Here is a 16,893-nt window from a genome sequence, read left to right on the forward strand (position 1 = left end):
TAAGGTAGAAAACTTCAGCCTTTTATGAAAATTGAATAAAATTTGAAAATTACTAAAGGAATATTAGGAAAAAAATGTTTTATTTGTCGACTAAGAAAGTCGATAGGAATTTTTCTTTTTCCTGAGTGCTATCTCTTAGTGGTAATGATTATTCATTTAAATTTTAAATAATGCACGAGAGATTTAGTTTTAGAATAAAAGCTAAAAGAAATCTAGGGACAATTCTAAGAATAGTTTTTGCTCTTGCTTTTATTCCTTGAAAAGTGATTTTTTTTTTCTTTTTTAGGAATAATGGCTGCTCACGCGAACTTAAAATAAGGTAGAAAACTTCAGCCTTTTATGAAAAGTGAATAAAATTTGAAAATTACTAAAGGAATATTAGGAAAAAAATGTTTTATTTGTCGACTAAGAAAGTCGATAGGAATTTTTCTTTTTCCTGAGTGCTATCTCTTAGTGGTAATGATTATTCATTTAAATTTTAAATAATGCACGAGAGATTTAGTTTTAGAATAAAAGCTAAAAGAAATCTAGGAACAATTCTAAGAATAGTTTTTGCTCTTGCTTTTATTCCTTGAAAAGTGATTTTTTTTTTCTTTTTTAGGAATAATGGCTGTTCACGCGAACTTAAAATAAGGTAGAAAACTTCAGCCTTTTATGAAAATTGAATAAAATTTGAAAATTACTAAATGAATATTAGGAAAAAAAAATTTTATTTGTCGACTAAGAAAGTCGATAGGAATTTTTCTTTTTCCTGAGTGCTATCTTTTAGTAGTAAAGATTATTCATTTAAATTTCAAGCAATATGCAAAGGATTTAGTTTTGGAATAAAAGCTGAATGAAACCTAGGAACAATTCTAAGAATATTAAAAAGAATAATTTTTTTTCTTGCTTTTATTCCTTAAAAAGTGTTATTTTTTAATAGGAATGATGATAATTCACGTGAATGTAAAATAAAATAGAAAACTTTAGCCTTTTATGGAAACTAAATAAAATTTTGAAAATTATTCAAAGAATATTAAGAAGAAATCTTTTATTTTTTCGACAAGGAAAATCGACAGGATTTTTCTTTTCCTGAGTGCTATTTTTTAGTAGTAATGATTATTCATTTAAATTTTAAACAATAAGCAAGAGATTTAGTTTTAGAATAAAACATGAAAGAAATCTAGACACAATTCTAAGAATATTAAAAAGAATAATTTTTTTCTTGCTTTTATTCCTTAAAAAGTGTTATTTTTTAATAGGAATGATGATAATTCACGTGAATGTAAAATAAAATATGAAACTTCAGCCTTTTATGAAAACGAAGAAAATTTGAAAATTATTCAAGGGATATTAGAACGAAAAAAATGTCATTTTTCGACAAAGAAAATAGACAGAATTTTTCTTTCACTGAGTCCTTTCTTTTAGTAGTAAAGATTATTCATTTAAATTTTAAACAATATGCAAAGAGATTTAGTTTTGGAATAAAAGCTGAAAGAAATCTAGGAACAATTCTAAAAATGTTAAAAGGAAGTTTTTTTTATTGCTTTTATTCCTTAAAAAGTGTTTTTTTTATTTCTTTTTTAATAGAAATAATGATAATTCACGTGAATGTAAAATAAATTAGAAAACTTCAGCCTTTTATGAAAATGAAATGAAATTTAGAAAAATATTTAAGGAATATTAAAAAGAAATGTTTTATTATTTGACTAGGAAAATCGGCAGGATTTTTCTCTTCTTTTAGTAGTAATGATATTATTCATTTGAATTTTAAATAATTTACGAGAGATTTAGTTTTAGAATAAAATCTAAAAGAAATCTAGGAACTATTCTAAGAATATCAGAAAGAAATGTTAATATTTTGCTTTTTTAATAGTGATTTTAGTTATGAGTTGATTAAATTTTGATTTTAATATGAAAAAGATAGAATTTATCAATCTTTTTCATGAGAGATAAGTGTTTTAATATACCTGAATTAATGTACGTAAACAGTCAGCAAGAATTATTTTTTCTAAACACTTAAAAGCGAATTTAAGGGAAAATCATTATTAATTTTTGGTTTATATAATCCTAGAAAAATTTCACACCCATGTGAATAACATTTTACATTTTAAATGTGTTCAAATAATGGTGTTTATCAAATTATCACTTAACGTGTCATATAACACTCTTTCTTCTTGAAAAAATACTTTTTCTAAAACTAAGAAACTAAGCTCTTTCGTTCGATAAAATTTTTTATTTTTTTATTTTTTAACCATCAGTGAACAGCCAAACCAATTTTTGGGTTTACGCTTACTGATGTTCAACTTCGAAGCTTTGCAATTTTGAATCCAATCCAGAAGACAAGGGAACTGCTAGATCAAGTATTAAGAAAAATTTGTCTTCCTTCAGGACTTTTTCACAGAACTAACCCGCATTTTTGTTACATGCTGAAGAAAACCACTGAAACCTCCAATGATTAGAATGACACAAGGGGGCTCTGACACTAGATCAGTCTATCACTGAACATATTCTGTGTCATCACTGTGGTCGGTGCAAGCCGATGGCGGAACTCCTATTGATCAGCAGTCGCTGTCAATCAAACCCGGTTCATCTAATTGTAAACGAACGCTCGTACCTCTGAGCCATCACGAGTCGAACCAAGAAATTGAAAAATGACCCAGATTGAGCCTACAATCTCTTAACGCGAAGTTAGGCGCGTTATGCATTGCGCCTCTGGCCCAAACCGATAAAATACTTATAAAATTAGACTTTTCGAATATCTTCAAAATATTAATTCTTATCAAATATACCCCATACTGATCGTAAAACATTCTCTCGTTTAGAAATATTCTTTTTCTAACAAGACGTAACTGTGTTTTCTCAAACAAAGCAATAATAGCATTTGAAACACGAGCCAGGTAGGATTCGAACCACCATACAATCTCCTGATCCGCAGTCGGACACGTTATCCATTGCACCAATGGCCAACAGAGATTAAATAATTTGTAATTTACTTTTTAAACATCTTTAAATAATAATGCTAATCAAATATACACCTTTTCATGTTCTAAAACATTCTCTCGTTCTGGGAAAATCTTTTTCTAACACTGCTTAAGTACGACCTTTTAAACAGAGCAATATTAGAACTTAAAAAACGAGCCAGGAAGGATTCGAATCTACAATCTCCTGATCCGTAGTCAGGCGCGTTATCCATTGCGCCACTGGCCCACAAGGATTAAATAATTTACAATTTCCGTTTTAAATATCTTTAAATAATAATGCAAATTAAATTTACACCTTTTCATGTTCTAAAACATTCTCTCGATCTGGGAAAATCTTTTTCTAACACTGCTTAAGTTCGCGATTTTGAACAGCGCAATAATAAAACTTTAAAAACGAGCCAGGTAGGATTCGAACCTACAATCTCCTGATCCGTAGTCAGGCGCGTTACCCATTCCGCCACTGGCGCACAAGGATCAAATAATTTATAATTTTCGTTTTAAATATCTTTAAATAATAATGCAAATTAAATTTACACCTTTTCATGTTCTAAAACATTCTCTCGTGTTTGGAAAATCTTTTTCGAACACTGCTTAAGTACGTCCTTTTGAACAGGGCTATAATGAAACTTAAAAAACGAGCCAGGTAGGATTCGAACCTACAATCTCCTGATTCTTAGTCAGGCGCGTTATCCATTGCGCCACTGGCCCACAAGGATTAAATAATTTATAATTTCTGTTTTAAATATCTTTAAATAATAATGCTAATCAAATATGCACCTTTTCATGTTCTAAAACATTCTCTCGTGTTTGGAAAATCTTTTTCGAACACTGCTTAAGTGCGTCCTTTTGAACAGGGCTGTAATGAAACTTAGAAAACGAGCCAGGTAGGATTCGAACCTACAATCACCTGATTCGTATTCAGGCTCGTTATCCATTGCGCCACTGGCCCACAAGGATTAAATAATTTATAATTTCCGTTTTAAATATCTTTAAATAATAATGCTATTCAAATATACACCTTTTCATGTTCTAAAACATTCTCTCGTGTTTGGAAAATCTTTTTCGAACACTGCTTAAGTACGTCCTTTTGAACAGGGCTATAATGAAACTTAAAAAACGAGCCAGGTAGGATTCGAACCTACAATCTCCTGATTCGTAGTCAGGCGCGTTATCCATTGCGCCACTGGCCCACAAGGATTAAATAATTTATAATTTCTGTTTTAAATATCTTTAAATAATAATGCTAATCAAATATGCACCTTTTCATGTTCTAAAACATTCTCTCGTGTTTGGAAAATCTTTTTCGAACACTGCTTAAGTACGTCCTTTTGAACAGGGCTATAATGAAACTTAAAAAACGAGCCACGTAGGATTCGAACCTACAATCTCCTGATTCGTAGTCAGGCGCGTTATCCATTGCGCCACTGTCCCACAAGGATTAAATAATTTATAATTTCCGCTTTAAATATCTTTAAATAATAATGCTAATCAAATATGCACCTTTTCATGTTCTAAAACATTCTCTCGTGTTTGGGAAATCTTTTTCGAACACTGCTTAAGTACGTCCTTTTGAACAGGGCTATAATGAAACTTAAAAAACGAGCCAGGTAGGATTCGAACCTACAATCTCCTGATTCGTAGTCAGGCGCGTTATCCATTGCGCCACTGTCCCACAAGGATTAAATAATTTATAATTTCCGTTTTAAATATCTTTAAATAATAATGCTATTCAAATATACACCTTTTCATGTTCTAAAACATTCTCTCGTGTTTGGAAAATCTTTTTCGAACACTGCTTAAGTACGTCCTTTTGAACAGGGCTATAATGAAACTTAAAAAACGAGCCAGGTAGGATTCGAACATACAATCTCCTGATTCGTAGTCAGGTGCGTTATCCATTGCGCCACTGGCCCACAAGGATTAAATAATTTATAATTTCCGTTTTAAATATCTTTAAATAATAATGCTATTCAAATATACACCTTTTCATGTTCTAAAACATTCTCTCGTGTTTGGAAAATCTTTTTCGAACACTGCTGAAGTACGTCCTTTTGAACAGGGCTATAATGAAACTTAAAAAACGAGCCAGGTAGGACTCGAACCTACAATCTCCTGATTCGTAGTCAGGCGCGTTATCCATTGCGCACCTGTCCCACAACAATGAGATAATTTATAATTTCCGGTTTAAATATCTTTAAATAATAATGCTAATCAAATATACACCTTTTCATGTTCTAAAACATTCTCTCGTGTTTGGAAAATCTTTTTCGAACACTGCTGAAGTACGTCCTTTTGAACAGGGCTATAATGAAACTTAAAAAACGAGCCAGGTAGGACTCGAACCTACAATCTCCTGATTCGTAGTCAGGCGCGTTATCCATTGCGCCACTGGCCCACAACGATTAGATAATTTATAATTTCCGTTTTAAATATCTTTAAATAATAATGCTATTCAAATATACACCTTTTCATGTTCTAAAACATTCTCTCGTGTTTGGAAAATCTTTTTCGAACACTGCTGAAGTACGTCCTTTTGAACAGGGCTATAATGAAACTTAAAAAACGAGCCAGGTAGGACTCGAACCTACAATCTCCTGATTCGTAGTCAGGCGCGTTATCCATTGCGCCACTGGCCCACAACGATTAGATAATTTATAATTTCCGTTTTAAATATCTTTAAATAATAATGCTAATCAAATATACACCTTTTCATGTTCTAAAACATTCTCTCGTTCTTGGAAAATCTTTTTCTAACACAGCTTAAGTACGTCCATTTGAACAGGGCAATAATGAAATTTAAAAAATGAGCCAGGTAGGATTCGAACCTACAATCTCCTGATTCGTAGTCAGGCGCGTTATCCATTGCGCCACTGGCCCACAAGGATTAAATAATTTATAATTTCCGTTTTAAATAACTTTAAATAATAATGCTAATCAAATATACACCTTTTCATGTTCTAAAACATTTTCTCGTTCTTCGAACCTACAATCTCCTGATCCGTAGTCAGGCGCGTTATCCATTGCGCCACTGGCCCACAAGGATTAAATAATTTATAATTTCCGCTTTAAATATCTTTAAATAATAATGCTAATCAAATATGCACCTTTTCATGTTCTAAAACATTCTCTCGTGTTTGGAAAATCTTTTTCGAACACTGCTTAAGTACGTCCTTTTGAACAGGGCTATAATGAAACTTAAAAAACGAGCCAGGTAGGATCCGAACCTACAATCTCCTGATTCGTAGTCAGGCGCGTTATCCATTGCGCCACTGTCCCACAACAATGAGATAATTTATAATTTCCGGTTTAAATATCTTTAAATAATAATGCTAATCAAATATACACCTTTTCATGTTCTAAAACATTCTCTCGTGTTTGGAAAATCTTTTTCGAACACTGCTGAAGTACGTCCTTTTGAACAGGGCTATAATGAAACTTAAAAAACGAGCCAGGTAGGACTCGAACCTACAATCTCCTGATTCGTAGTCAGGCGCGTTATCCATTTCGCCACTGGCCCACAACGATTAGATAATTTATAATTTCCGTTTTAAATATCTTTAAATAATAATGCAAATTAAATTTACACCTTTTCGTGTTCTAAAACATTCTCTCGTTCTTGGAAAATCTTTTTCTAACACAGCTTAAGTACGTCCATTTGAACAGGGCAATAATGAAATTTAAAAAACGAGCCAGGTAGGATTCGAACCTACAATCTCCTGATTCGTAGTCAGGCGCGTTATCCATTGCGCCACTGGCCCACAAGGATTAAATAATTTATAATTTCCGTTTTAAATAACTTTAAATAATAATGCTAATCAAATATACACCTTTTCATGTTCTAAAACATTTTCTCGTTCTTCGAACCTACAATCTCCTGATCCGTATTCAGGCTCGTTATCCATTGCGCCACTGGCCCACAAGGATTAAATAATTTATAATTTCCGTTTTAAATATCTTTAAATAATAATGCTATTCAAATATACACCTTTTCATGTTCTAAAACATTCTCTCGTGTTTGGAAAATCTTTTTCGAACACTGCTTAAGTACGTCCTTTTGAACAGGGCTATAATGAAACTTAAAAAACGAGCCAGGTAGGATTCGAACCTACAATCTCCTGATTCGTAGTCAGGCGCGTTATCCATTGCGCCACTGGCCCACAAGGATTAAATAATTTATAATTTCTGTTTTAAATATCTTTAAATAATAATGCTAATCAAATATGCACCTTTTCATGTTCTAAAACATTCTCTCGTGTTTGGAAAATCTTTTTCGAACACTGCTTAAGTACGTCCTTTTGAACAGGGCTGTAATGAAACTTAGAAAACGAGCCAGGTAGGATTCGAACCTACAATCACCTGATTCGTATTCAGGCTCGTTATCCATTGCGCCACTGGCCCACAAGGATTAAATAATTTATAATTTCCGTTTTAAATATCTTTAAATAATAATGCTATTCAAATATACACCTTTTCATGTTCTAAAACATTCTCTCGTGTTTGGAAAATCTTTTTCGAACACTGCTTAAGTACGTCCTTTTGAACAGGGCTATAATGAAACTTAAAAAACGAGCCAGGTAGGATTCGAACCTACAATCTCCTGATTCGTAGTCAGGCGCGTTATCCATTGCGCCACTGGCCCACAAGGATTAAATAATTTATAATTTCTGTTTTAAATATCTTTAAATAATAATGCTAATCAAATATGCACCTTTTCATGTTCTAAAACATTCTCTCGTGTTTGGAAAATCTTTTTCGAACACTGCTTAAGTACGTCCTTTTGAACAGGGCTATAATGAAACTTAAAAAACGAGCCACGTAGGATTCGAACCTACAATCTCCTGATTCGTAGTCAGGCGCGTTATCCATTGCGCCACTGTCCCACAAGGATTAAATAATTTATAATTTCCGCTTTAAATATCTTTAAATAATAATGCTAATCAAATATGCACCTTTTCATGTTCTAAAACATTCTCTCGTGTTTGGAAAATCTTTTTCGAACACTGCTGAAGTACGTCCTTTTGAACAGGGCTATAATGAAACTTAAAAAACGAGTCAGGTAGGACTCGAACCTACAATCTCCTGATTCGTAGTCAGGCGCGTTATCCATTGCGCCACTGGCCCACAACGATTAGATAATTTATAATTTCCGTTTTAAATATCTTTAAATAATAATGCTATTCAAATATACACCTTTTCATGTTCTAAAACATTCTCTCGTGTTTGGAAAATCTTTTTCGAACACTGCTGAAGTACGTCCTTTTGAACAGGGCTATAATGAAACTTAAAAAACGAGCCAGGTAGGACTCGAACCTACAATCTCCTGATTCGTAGTCAGGCGCGTTATCCATTGCGCCACTGGCCCACAACGATTAGATAATTTATAATTTCCGTTTTAAATATCTTTAAATAATAATGCTAATCAAATATACACCTTTTCATGTTCTAAAACATTCTCTCGTTCTTGGAAAATCTTTTTCTAACACAGCTTAAGTACGTCCATTTGAACAGGGCAATAATGAAATTTAAAAAATGAGCCAGGTAGGATTCGAACCTACAATCTCCTGATTCGTAGTCAGGCGCGTTATCCATTGCGCCACTGGCCCACAAGGATTAAATAATTTATAATTTCCGTTTTAAATAACTTTAAATAATAATGCTAATCAAATATACACCTTTTCATGTTCTAAAACATTTTCTCGTTCTTCGAGCCTACAATCTCCTGATCCGTAGTCAGGCGCGTTATCCATTGCGCCACTGGCCCACAAGGATTAAATAATTTATAATTTCCGCTTTAAATATCTTTAAATAATAATGCTAATCAAATATGCACCTTTTCATGTTCTAAAACATTCTCTCGTGTTTGGAAAATCTTTTTCGAACACTGCTTAAGTGCGTCCTTTTGAACAGGGCTGTAATGAAACTTAGAAAACGAGCCAGGTAGGATTCGAACCTACAATCACCTGATTCGTATTCAGGCTCGTTATCCATTGCGCCACTGGCCCACAAGGATTAAATAATTTATAATTTCCGTTTTAAATATCTTTAAATAATAATGCTATTCAAATATACACCTTTTCATGTTCTAAAACATTCTCTCGTGTTTGGAAAATCTTTTTCGAACACTGCTTAAGTACGTCCTTTTGAACAGGGCTATAATGAAACTTAAAAAACGAGCCAGGTAGGATTCGAACCTACAATCTCCTGATTCGTAGTCAGGCGCGTTATCCATTGCGCCACTGGCCCACAAGGATTAAATAATTTATAATTTCTGTTTTAAATATCTTTAAATAATAATGCTAATCAAATATGCACCTTTTCATGTTCTAAAACATTCTCTCGTGTTTGGAAAATCTTTTTCGAACACTGCTTAAGTACGTCCTTTTGAACAGGGCTATAATGAAACTTAAAAAACGAGCCACGTAGGATTCGAACCTACAATCTCCTGATTCGTAGTCAGGCGCGTTATCCATTGCGCCACTGTCCCACAAGGATTAAATAATTTATAATTTCCGCTTTAAATATCTTTAAATAATAATGCTAATCAAATATGCACCTTTTCATGTTCTAAAACATTCTCTCGTGTTTGGGAAATCTTTTTCGAACACTGCTTAAGTACGTCCTTTTGAACAGGGCTATAATGAAACTTAAAAAACGAGCCAGGTAGGATTCGAACCTACAATCTCCTGATTCGTAGTCAGGCGCGTTATCCATTGCGCCACTGTCCCACAAGGATTAAATAATTTATAATTTCCGTTTTAAATATCTTTAAATAATAATGCTATTCAAATATACACCTTTTCATGTTCTAAAACATTCTCTCGTGTTTGGAAAATCTTTTTCGAACACTGCTTAAGTACGTCCTTTTGAACAGGGCTATAATGAAACTTAAAAAACGAGCCAGGTAGGATTCGAACCTACAATCTCCTGATTCGTAGTCAGGTGCGTTATCCATTGCGCCACTGGCCCACAAGGATTAAATAATTTATAATTTCCGTTTTAAATATCTTTAAATAATAATGCTATTCAAATATACACCTTTTCATGTTCTAAAACATTCTCTCGTGTTTGGAAAATCTTTTTCGAACACTGCTTAAGTACGTCCTTTTGAACAGGGCTATAATGAAACTTAAAAAACGAGCCAGGTAGGATTCGAACCTACAATCTCCTGATTCGTAGTCAGGCGCGTTATCCATTGCGCACCTGTCCCACAACAATGAGATAATTTATAATTTCCGGTTTAAATATCTTTAAATAATAATGCTAATCAAATATACACCTTTTCATGTTCTAAAACATTCTCTCGTGTTTGGAAAATCTTTTTCGAACACTGCTGAAGTACGTCCTTTTGAACAGGGCTATAATGAAACTTAAAAAACGAGCCAGGTAGGACTCGAACCTACAATCTCCTGATTCGTAGTCAGGCGCGTTATCCATTGCGCCACTGGCCCACAACGATTAGATAATTTATAATTTCCGTTTTAAATATCTTTAAATAATAATGCTATTCAAATATACACCTTTTCATGTTCTAAAACATTCTCTCGTGTTTGGAAAATCTTTTTCGAACACTGCTGAAGTACGTCCTTTTGAACAGGGCTATAATGAAACTTAAAAAACGAGCCAGGTAGGACTCGAACCTACAATCTCCTGATTCGTAGTCAGGCGCGTTATCCATTGCGCCACTGGCCCACAACGATTAGATAATTTATAATTTCCGTTTTAAATATCTTTAAATAATAATGCTAATCAAATATACACCCTTTCATGTTCTAAAACATTCTCTCGTTCTTGGAAAATCTTTTTCTAACACAGCTTAAGTACGTCCATTTGAACAGGGCAATAATGAAATTTAAAAAATGAGCCAGGTAGGATTCGAACCTACAATCTCCTGATTCGTAGTCAGGCGCGTTATCCATTGCGCCACTGGCCCACAAGGATTAAATAATTTATAATTTCCGTTTTAAATAACTTTAAATAATAATGCTAATCAAATATACACCTTTTCATGTTCTAAAACATTTTCTCGTTCTTCGAACCTACAATCTCCTGATCCGTAGTCAGGCGCGTTATCCATTGCGCCACTGGCCCACAAGGATTAAATAATTTATAATTTCCGCTTTAAATATCTTTAAATAATAATGCTAATCAAATATGCACCTTTTCATGTTCTAAAACATTCTCTCGTGTTTGGAAAATCTTTTTCGAACACTGCTTAAGTACGTCCTTTTGAACAGGGCTATAATGAAACTTAAAAAACGAGCCAGGTAGGATTCGAACCTACAATCTCCTGATTCGTAGTCAGGCGCGTTATCCATTGCGCCACTGTCCCACAACAATGAGATAATTTATAATTTCCGGTTTAAATATCTTTAAATAATAATGCTAATCAAATATACACCTTTTCATGTTCTAAAACATTCTCTCGTGTTTGGAAAATCTTTTTCGAACACTGCTGAAGTACGTCCTTTTGAACAGGGCTATAATGAAACTTAAAAAACGAGCCAGGTAGGACTCGAACCTACAATCTCCTGATTCGTAGTCAGGCGCGTTATCCATTTCGCCACTGGCCCACAACGATTAGATAATTTATAATTTCCGTTTTAAATATCTTTAAATAATAATGCAAATTAAATTTACACCTTTTCATGTTCTAAAACATTCTCTCGTTCTTGGAAAATCTTTTTCTAACACAGCTTAAGTACGTCCATTTGAACAGGGCAATAATGAAATTTAAAAAACGAGCCAGGTAGGATTCGAACCTACAATCTCCTGATTCGTAGTCAGGCGCGTTATCCATTGCGCCACTGGCCCACAAGGATTAAATAATTTATAATTTCCGTTTTAAATAACTTTAAATAATAATGCTAATCAAATATACACCTTTTCATGTTCTAAAACATTTTCTCGTTCTTCGAACCTACAATCTCCTGATCCGTAGTCAGGCGCGTTATCCATTGCGCCACTGGGCCACATGGATTAAATAATTTACAATTTCCGTTTTAAATATCTTTAAATAATAATGCAAATTAAATTTACACCTTTTCATGTTCTAAAACATTCTCTCGATCTGGGAAAATCTTTTTCTAACACTGCTTAAGTTCGTGCTTTTGAACAGCGCAATAATAAAACTTTAAAAACTGTTGGAGTGGTTTGTTACTCCTCTGAATACATTAAGTTAACAGAATTAAGTTTCGGTCGTGTGGTGGCAACAGACATTTTCTTTTCAGATAACGTAAGTGACGTCATCCGTGCATATGATTATGGAATCTGTATATAAAGCATGCATTGTTGTAAGCATGTGTTCTTGTCGACTTCCTGTCTTGTCTCTTCACTATGTCACGTCACTGTGTTGTTGTTTCCGGTGACGTACCAACATTTTTGTTAAGATATATTTATGTTTAAATATCTTCAGTTGTACGCTGTATCGAGATGGTACTGTATGAAATAAAGAAATGTTTAAATCTTCAAGTTTCTTTATGTGAGTTAACACTTTCACTCAATACTGTGCTACTCCGCTAACGCATCAACAGTTGGTTATGGGCCTTCGAACCCGCAAACCTTTGGTCTGGAATATGGAATAAATAGTCTAATAAGGAGTGAAAAGTGGAAATAAGTCTTCAATTTTCAATATGGCTGAGTCTACTGATGGAACAGTTTTTGCCTTTCCAAAGCTCGGAGATTTTAATTATGGAAGCTGGAAAATTGACATGAAAGTTTTGTTGATGGAAAAAGGATGCTGGGACTTTATAACTGGAAAAGAAATACCACTTGATGATACAGCAGCTGAAAGAGACAAATTGGCCTATCTTCTACGAAAACAACGAGCCTATACGACAATTTACATGGGAATCGAACGGAAATACCAATCCCTGATTGCTGATACCGAAGACGGTAAGACAGCTTGGGAAACGCTGAAAGTAAACTTTGAACCTACGTCGAGAGCTCGTCTGGCTGGTTTAGTCGATGATTTCTTTAGCACAAGATTTTCACCCGACGAAGAAACGATCGGAATATACAGCAAAAGAATGTTGGAGAAGAATAAACAAATTGAGGATGCTGGATTTAAATTGCCTTCAATATTAGTGTGTTTTCAGCTGATAAGATATCTGCCTTCTGAATATGATAATTTGGTACAGATTCTTTACAGAGTAAAAGATGAAGAATTTACGATCGATTCAATTACTAAGCAACTAATTACGGAATCTGGAAGGATTGAACTGAAACAAAAAGACGAAAATAAAATTACGTTTGTGAATGATGCTTATTCAACTAAAGTTCGAAAGGGTGAATATAAAAGACAAGCAGAGAATAAGAAAAACTTCAGTGGAAGCAGTCTGGACCCTGACAAGAAATTCGAAGTAACAAATCCTCGTCGTTCAGTAGTATGCAAGTTCTGTGAAAAATTGGGTCACACTGAGGATAAATGCTACAAGAAAGTGAATGTGCAACGTCGAAAGAAAGCTTTTTTATGTGAAAAAGACTATTCAAGCCTGAATGAAAAATTTGAATCTATGTCTGTGGAATCGTCTAATACTAATCAATTCATAGGAGAATTTCTAGTAGATACAGCAGCTACATCTCACATCTGTAAAGAAAGAGAATGGTTCTCCTGGTATAAAGAGATTACACCGACAGAGGTTCTAGTTGGTGACACAAATAGCTCAACAATTGCCACTGGTGTTGGAGACATTGACTTTACTATATTGGACATTAAAGGTAAGGTGGAAATTACTTTAAAAAATGTTCTATATGTGCCCAACATGAGGCGTAATTTGATTAGTGGAGCGAAAATTGATATTGCTGGTAACTATGTTGAATGGGGCCGCAATAAAATGGTAATTTTTGATAAATTTCATAATTATATGTTTACTGTAAACAGAAAAGATAAATTGTATATTTTGAATGGATATCCAACAAAATTTAAAGATAAACTTAACGAAAGTCTTTATAGTAAGAATATAGCTTTAATTTCAACTTTAAATTTAGATATTGTACACAGACGATTCTGTCATGTGAATATGCCATTAATTCAAAGTATGAGTAAAAATAATGTAGTAAAAGGCATTGAAAACTTAAGTAAAAGTAAAAACGAAAATTGTACTAGTTGTAAAATTGCCAAATCGACTAGGGTATCTTTAAAACGAAATCGTATTTATCATAGAACTACTAAAACTTGTTTAGAAAGAGTGCATTGTGATTTATGGGGACCTTCTCCAGTAAACTCTTTAGGTGGTAACAAATATTTCTTATCTTGTATTGATGATTTTTCTCGTAAAGTTGAAGTATATGTTATAAAGAGTAAAACCGAAGTTTTCGAATGTTTTAAGAAATATTTAGCTAAGTGTGAAAGGGAAACTAATCTTAAGTTAAAATGTGTTAGAACTGATAACGGGTTAGAGTTTTGCCATAAAGAATTTGAAAAGTTCTTAAGCAATCTCGGAATTAGAATCGAAAGGACTAATGTATATACTCCAGAAATGAACGGGATAGCAGAAAAGTTTAATAGAAGTGCAATGGACGCGGTAAGAGCAATGTTACATGATAGTGGGTTACAACCCAAATTTTGGGGGGAAGCTTTGTTAGCTTTCGTGCATACCAAAAACAGATGCGAGCATAAACTAACTAATCATTTAAGTCCAATTGAAATATGGTCAGGTTTTAAACCTTCAGTAAGACACTTTAAAATTTTTGGATCACTAGCTTATGTACATATTCCCAAAATTAATAGAAATAAACTTCAACCTAGAGCTAAACTTGGAATTGTTGTAGGATATGCTGTACGAACCAAAGGGTACAGAATTTTTATTCCGAACGATAGGAGAGTAATTGAAACAATTCATGTTAGTATTGATGAAACCAAAAAGGGTGTAGAAACTTTATTTGGGAAAAATAAATCATTTGAATATGTTAAATTCAACCTAAATTTGAAAAACGAGCTAGATAACTTTGATAATGAATCTAGTAATGATAAAACAGCGTTAGATAAAGTAAGTCCTATTGATATCGAAAAGTGGGAAAGGAAAGAATGTCCACGAACTAAAAGTAAAAGAATAGATGTATTTTATTATCCTCCTTCAAGTAAACTAAGACTTAGATCTTTAAATGATGTTAAAAAGTATTGTGAGAAAAACAAACTCTCTTTTGAACCTGAGAAATTTTCATTTAAAGCAAAAAGTAAACATCCTAATAACGTAACTAAAAGTTCAAGTAGTGAGGAAGATTTAAATTCAAATGAGGATTTCGAATACGAGTGTCATTTTTCTGAATTTCCCAAAACTTTTGAGGATACACAAATTTGCAAAGATAAAGAAAAATGGGATTTTGCTATGAGTGAAGAACTCAAAATGATTGAAAAACGCAAAGTGTGGGAGTTAGTAGATCTTCCTAAAAACACTAAAGTGATAGGCACTAAATGGGTTTACACTGTTAAACGTGATGAAAATAATAGACCTAAGAAATATAAAGCTAGACTTGTTGCTTTGGGTTTTAAACAAAGAGCAGGTATTGATTATGGAGAAACATTTTCTCCTGTTGTTAACTTTTCAATTATTAAATTGTTATTTATTTTATTAGTATCAATGTTAAACTGGTGTCATTATCAAGTCGATGTAAAGTCTGCATACTTGTATGGTAATTTATCGGAACCTGTATATGTTAAACAACCTCCAGGATATATTGTTAAAGGTCATGAAGGTAAAGTTTATTTATTGCATAAATCCTTATACGGGCTACATCAAAGTAGTCGATATTGGAACTTTGAACTTGATAGTATATTTAAGGATTTAAAATTTGAGAAATTAAAATGGTTAAATTGTGTTTATAAATGTAAGAATACTATTTTAATTGTGTATGTTGATGATATTGTAATTTTTGGTAAAACACAAATTGAGGTTAATAATGCTATTTCACTAATTAAAAGTAAATTAGAATTAACTGAATTAGGTCAGGTAAAATATTTGTTAGGTGTAAATTTTGATATGAACAATGGTGCTTTATTAATGCATCAAAATACGTATATTGAGAAATTAAGGATAAAGTTTAAAGAACTTCCAAAGTCTAATGTTAGTCTTCCGATAAAACTCGGATGTAAACTTCCTGAAAAAATAAATGAAAGTGATATTGTTGAAAACGACTTAATGAAACGATTTCCATATCGAACATTAATCGGCTGTTTAACCTTTTTAGCTGATCGTACGAGACCTGATATAAGTTTTTCAGTAAATTTGATGTCTCAATTTTCAAATGGTTATACGTTCGAACATTGGAAAATCGTGGTTGATTTAATGAATTATGTATTTAACACTAAGGATTACAAAATTAATTTAAGTAAAGCTAATAATTTAAATTTAATTTGTTTTTCTGATGCTAATTGGGGCTGTAGTTTAAGTAATCGCCATTCAACTAGTGGATATTTAATAAAATTTGGAGACGTAATTTTTAGTTGGCGTTCAAGTAAACAAAAATGTATTGCCCTTAGCTCAATGGAATCTGAATTTGTTGCCTTATGTGAAAGTATGAAAGAAACAGTTTGGTTTTCTAGAGTAATTAATGAACTTAGTATTCTGCCTGACAAAATTGTACCAAAAGTGTTTTGTGATAATCAGGCTGCTATACATTTCTCTAGAAATAATTGTGAAAATTTTAAGACAAAACATATAGATATTCGATATAAATTTATTCGACAACTTATTGAAGAAAATCCAGTAGAATTAGCTTTTATTCATTCTAAGAATAACTTAGCAGATTTCCTAACAAAACCATTAATGGGTAATAAATTTAAAGAAGTTGTGAATAATATATTTTTCTCTGATATAGATCACACGACCGTGGGGCCGTATGTTGGAGTGGTTTGTTACTCCTCTGAATACATTAAGTTAACAGAATTAAGTTTCGGTCGTGTGGTGGCAACAGACATTTTCTTTTCAGATAA

The 16,893-nt window shown here is 32.9% G+C and overlaps 27 non-coding genes across 27 annotated transcripts; all 27 read right to left on the reverse strand.

The window, feature by feature from the left end:
• Positions 1 to 3,357: 3,357 nt before the first annotated feature.
• TRNAR-ACG (transfer RNA arginine (anticodon ACG)) lies at positions 3,358 to 3,430 on the reverse strand. The gene has a single exon. It is a non-coding gene; the product is annotated as a tRNA-Arg (tRNA).
• A 168-nt stretch (positions 3,431 to 3,598) lies between these two features.
• TRNAL-AAG (transfer RNA leucine (anticodon AAG)) lies at positions 3,599 to 3,671 on the reverse strand. The gene has a single exon. It is a non-coding gene; the product is annotated as a tRNA-Leu (tRNA).
• A 409-nt stretch (positions 3,672 to 4,080) lies between these two features.
• Positions 4,081 to 4,153, reverse strand: TRNAR-ACG (transfer RNA arginine (anticodon ACG)). Its single transcript has one exon. It is a non-coding gene; the product is annotated as a tRNA-Arg (tRNA).
• Positions 4,154 to 4,321: 168 nt separating this feature from the next.
• Positions 4,322 to 4,394, reverse strand: TRNAR-ACG (transfer RNA arginine (anticodon ACG)). The gene has a single exon. It is a non-coding gene; the product is annotated as a tRNA-Arg (tRNA).
• Positions 4,395 to 4,562: 168 nt separating this feature from the next.
• On the reverse strand, positions 4,563 to 4,635 carry TRNAR-ACG (transfer RNA arginine (anticodon ACG)). Its single transcript has one exon. It is a non-coding gene; the product is annotated as a tRNA-Arg (tRNA).
• A 168-nt stretch (positions 4,636 to 4,803) lies between these two features.
• Positions 4,804 to 4,876, reverse strand: TRNAR-ACG (transfer RNA arginine (anticodon ACG)). The gene has a single exon. It is a non-coding gene; the product is annotated as a tRNA-Arg (tRNA).
• A 409-nt stretch (positions 4,877 to 5,285) lies between these two features.
• TRNAR-ACG (transfer RNA arginine (anticodon ACG)) lies at positions 5,286 to 5,358 on the reverse strand. The gene has a single exon. It is a non-coding gene; the product is annotated as a tRNA-Arg (tRNA).
• A 168-nt stretch (positions 5,359 to 5,526) lies between these two features.
• Positions 5,527 to 5,599, reverse strand: TRNAR-ACG (transfer RNA arginine (anticodon ACG)). The gene has a single exon. It is a non-coding gene; the product is annotated as a tRNA-Arg (tRNA).
• A 168-nt stretch (positions 5,600 to 5,767) lies between these two features.
• Positions 5,768 to 5,840, reverse strand: TRNAR-ACG (transfer RNA arginine (anticodon ACG)). The gene has a single exon. It is a non-coding gene; the product is annotated as a tRNA-Arg (tRNA).
• A 567-nt stretch (positions 5,841 to 6,407) lies between these two features.
• On the reverse strand, positions 6,408 to 6,480 carry TRNAR-ACG (transfer RNA arginine (anticodon ACG)). The gene has a single exon. It is a non-coding gene; the product is annotated as a tRNA-Arg (tRNA).
• A 168-nt stretch (positions 6,481 to 6,648) lies between these two features.
• TRNAR-ACG (transfer RNA arginine (anticodon ACG)) lies at positions 6,649 to 6,721 on the reverse strand. Its single transcript has one exon. It is a non-coding gene; the product is annotated as a tRNA-Arg (tRNA).
• Positions 6,722 to 7,047: 326 nt separating this feature from the next.
• On the reverse strand, positions 7,048 to 7,120 carry TRNAR-ACG (transfer RNA arginine (anticodon ACG)). Its single transcript has one exon. It is a non-coding gene; the product is annotated as a tRNA-Arg (tRNA).
• Positions 7,121 to 7,529: 409 nt separating this feature from the next.
• On the reverse strand, positions 7,530 to 7,602 carry TRNAR-ACG (transfer RNA arginine (anticodon ACG)). The gene has a single exon. It is a non-coding gene; the product is annotated as a tRNA-Arg (tRNA).
• Positions 7,603 to 7,770: 168 nt separating this feature from the next.
• TRNAR-ACG (transfer RNA arginine (anticodon ACG)) lies at positions 7,771 to 7,843 on the reverse strand. The gene has a single exon. It is a non-coding gene; the product is annotated as a tRNA-Arg (tRNA).
• Positions 7,844 to 8,011: 168 nt separating this feature from the next.
• Positions 8,012 to 8,084, reverse strand: TRNAR-ACG (transfer RNA arginine (anticodon ACG)). Its single transcript has one exon. It is a non-coding gene; the product is annotated as a tRNA-Arg (tRNA).
• A 168-nt stretch (positions 8,085 to 8,252) lies between these two features.
• On the reverse strand, positions 8,253 to 8,325 carry TRNAR-ACG (transfer RNA arginine (anticodon ACG)). Its single transcript has one exon. It is a non-coding gene; the product is annotated as a tRNA-Arg (tRNA).
• Positions 8,326 to 8,493: 168 nt separating this feature from the next.
• Positions 8,494 to 8,566, reverse strand: TRNAR-ACG (transfer RNA arginine (anticodon ACG)). The gene has a single exon. It is a non-coding gene; the product is annotated as a tRNA-Arg (tRNA).
• A 567-nt stretch (positions 8,567 to 9,133) lies between these two features.
• Positions 9,134 to 9,206, reverse strand: TRNAR-ACG (transfer RNA arginine (anticodon ACG)). The gene has a single exon. It is a non-coding gene; the product is annotated as a tRNA-Arg (tRNA).
• Positions 9,207 to 9,374: 168 nt separating this feature from the next.
• On the reverse strand, positions 9,375 to 9,447 carry TRNAR-ACG (transfer RNA arginine (anticodon ACG)). Its single transcript has one exon. It is a non-coding gene; the product is annotated as a tRNA-Arg (tRNA).
• A 168-nt stretch (positions 9,448 to 9,615) lies between these two features.
• On the reverse strand, positions 9,616 to 9,688 carry TRNAR-ACG (transfer RNA arginine (anticodon ACG)). The gene has a single exon. It is a non-coding gene; the product is annotated as a tRNA-Arg (tRNA).
• Positions 9,689 to 9,856: 168 nt separating this feature from the next.
• Positions 9,857 to 9,929, reverse strand: TRNAR-ACG (transfer RNA arginine (anticodon ACG)). Its single transcript has one exon. It is a non-coding gene; the product is annotated as a tRNA-Arg (tRNA).
• Positions 9,930 to 10,338: 409 nt separating this feature from the next.
• TRNAR-ACG (transfer RNA arginine (anticodon ACG)) lies at positions 10,339 to 10,411 on the reverse strand. The gene has a single exon. It is a non-coding gene; the product is annotated as a tRNA-Arg (tRNA).
• A 168-nt stretch (positions 10,412 to 10,579) lies between these two features.
• TRNAR-ACG (transfer RNA arginine (anticodon ACG)) lies at positions 10,580 to 10,652 on the reverse strand. Its single transcript has one exon. It is a non-coding gene; the product is annotated as a tRNA-Arg (tRNA).
• A 168-nt stretch (positions 10,653 to 10,820) lies between these two features.
• On the reverse strand, positions 10,821 to 10,893 carry TRNAR-ACG (transfer RNA arginine (anticodon ACG)). Its single transcript has one exon. It is a non-coding gene; the product is annotated as a tRNA-Arg (tRNA).
• Positions 10,894 to 11,219: 326 nt separating this feature from the next.
• Positions 11,220 to 11,292, reverse strand: TRNAR-ACG (transfer RNA arginine (anticodon ACG)). Its single transcript has one exon. It is a non-coding gene; the product is annotated as a tRNA-Arg (tRNA).
• Positions 11,293 to 11,460: 168 nt separating this feature from the next.
• TRNAR-ACG (transfer RNA arginine (anticodon ACG)) lies at positions 11,461 to 11,533 on the reverse strand. The gene has a single exon. It is a non-coding gene; the product is annotated as a tRNA-Arg (tRNA).
• Positions 11,534 to 11,701: 168 nt separating this feature from the next.
• TRNAR-ACG (transfer RNA arginine (anticodon ACG)) lies at positions 11,702 to 11,774 on the reverse strand. Its single transcript has one exon. It is a non-coding gene; the product is annotated as a tRNA-Arg (tRNA).
• Positions 11,775 to 16,893: the final 5,119 nt, after the last annotated feature.

The sequence above is a fragment of the Parasteatoda tepidariorum genome, chromosome 5, assembly GCF_982258835.1.
Source record: "Parasteatoda tepidariorum strain Cologne lab strain chromosome 5, Ptep-v5.0, whole genome shotgun sequence".
NCBI classification, from domain to species: domain Eukaryota; kingdom Metazoa; phylum Arthropoda; class Arachnida; order Araneae; family Theridiidae; genus Parasteatoda; species Parasteatoda tepidariorum.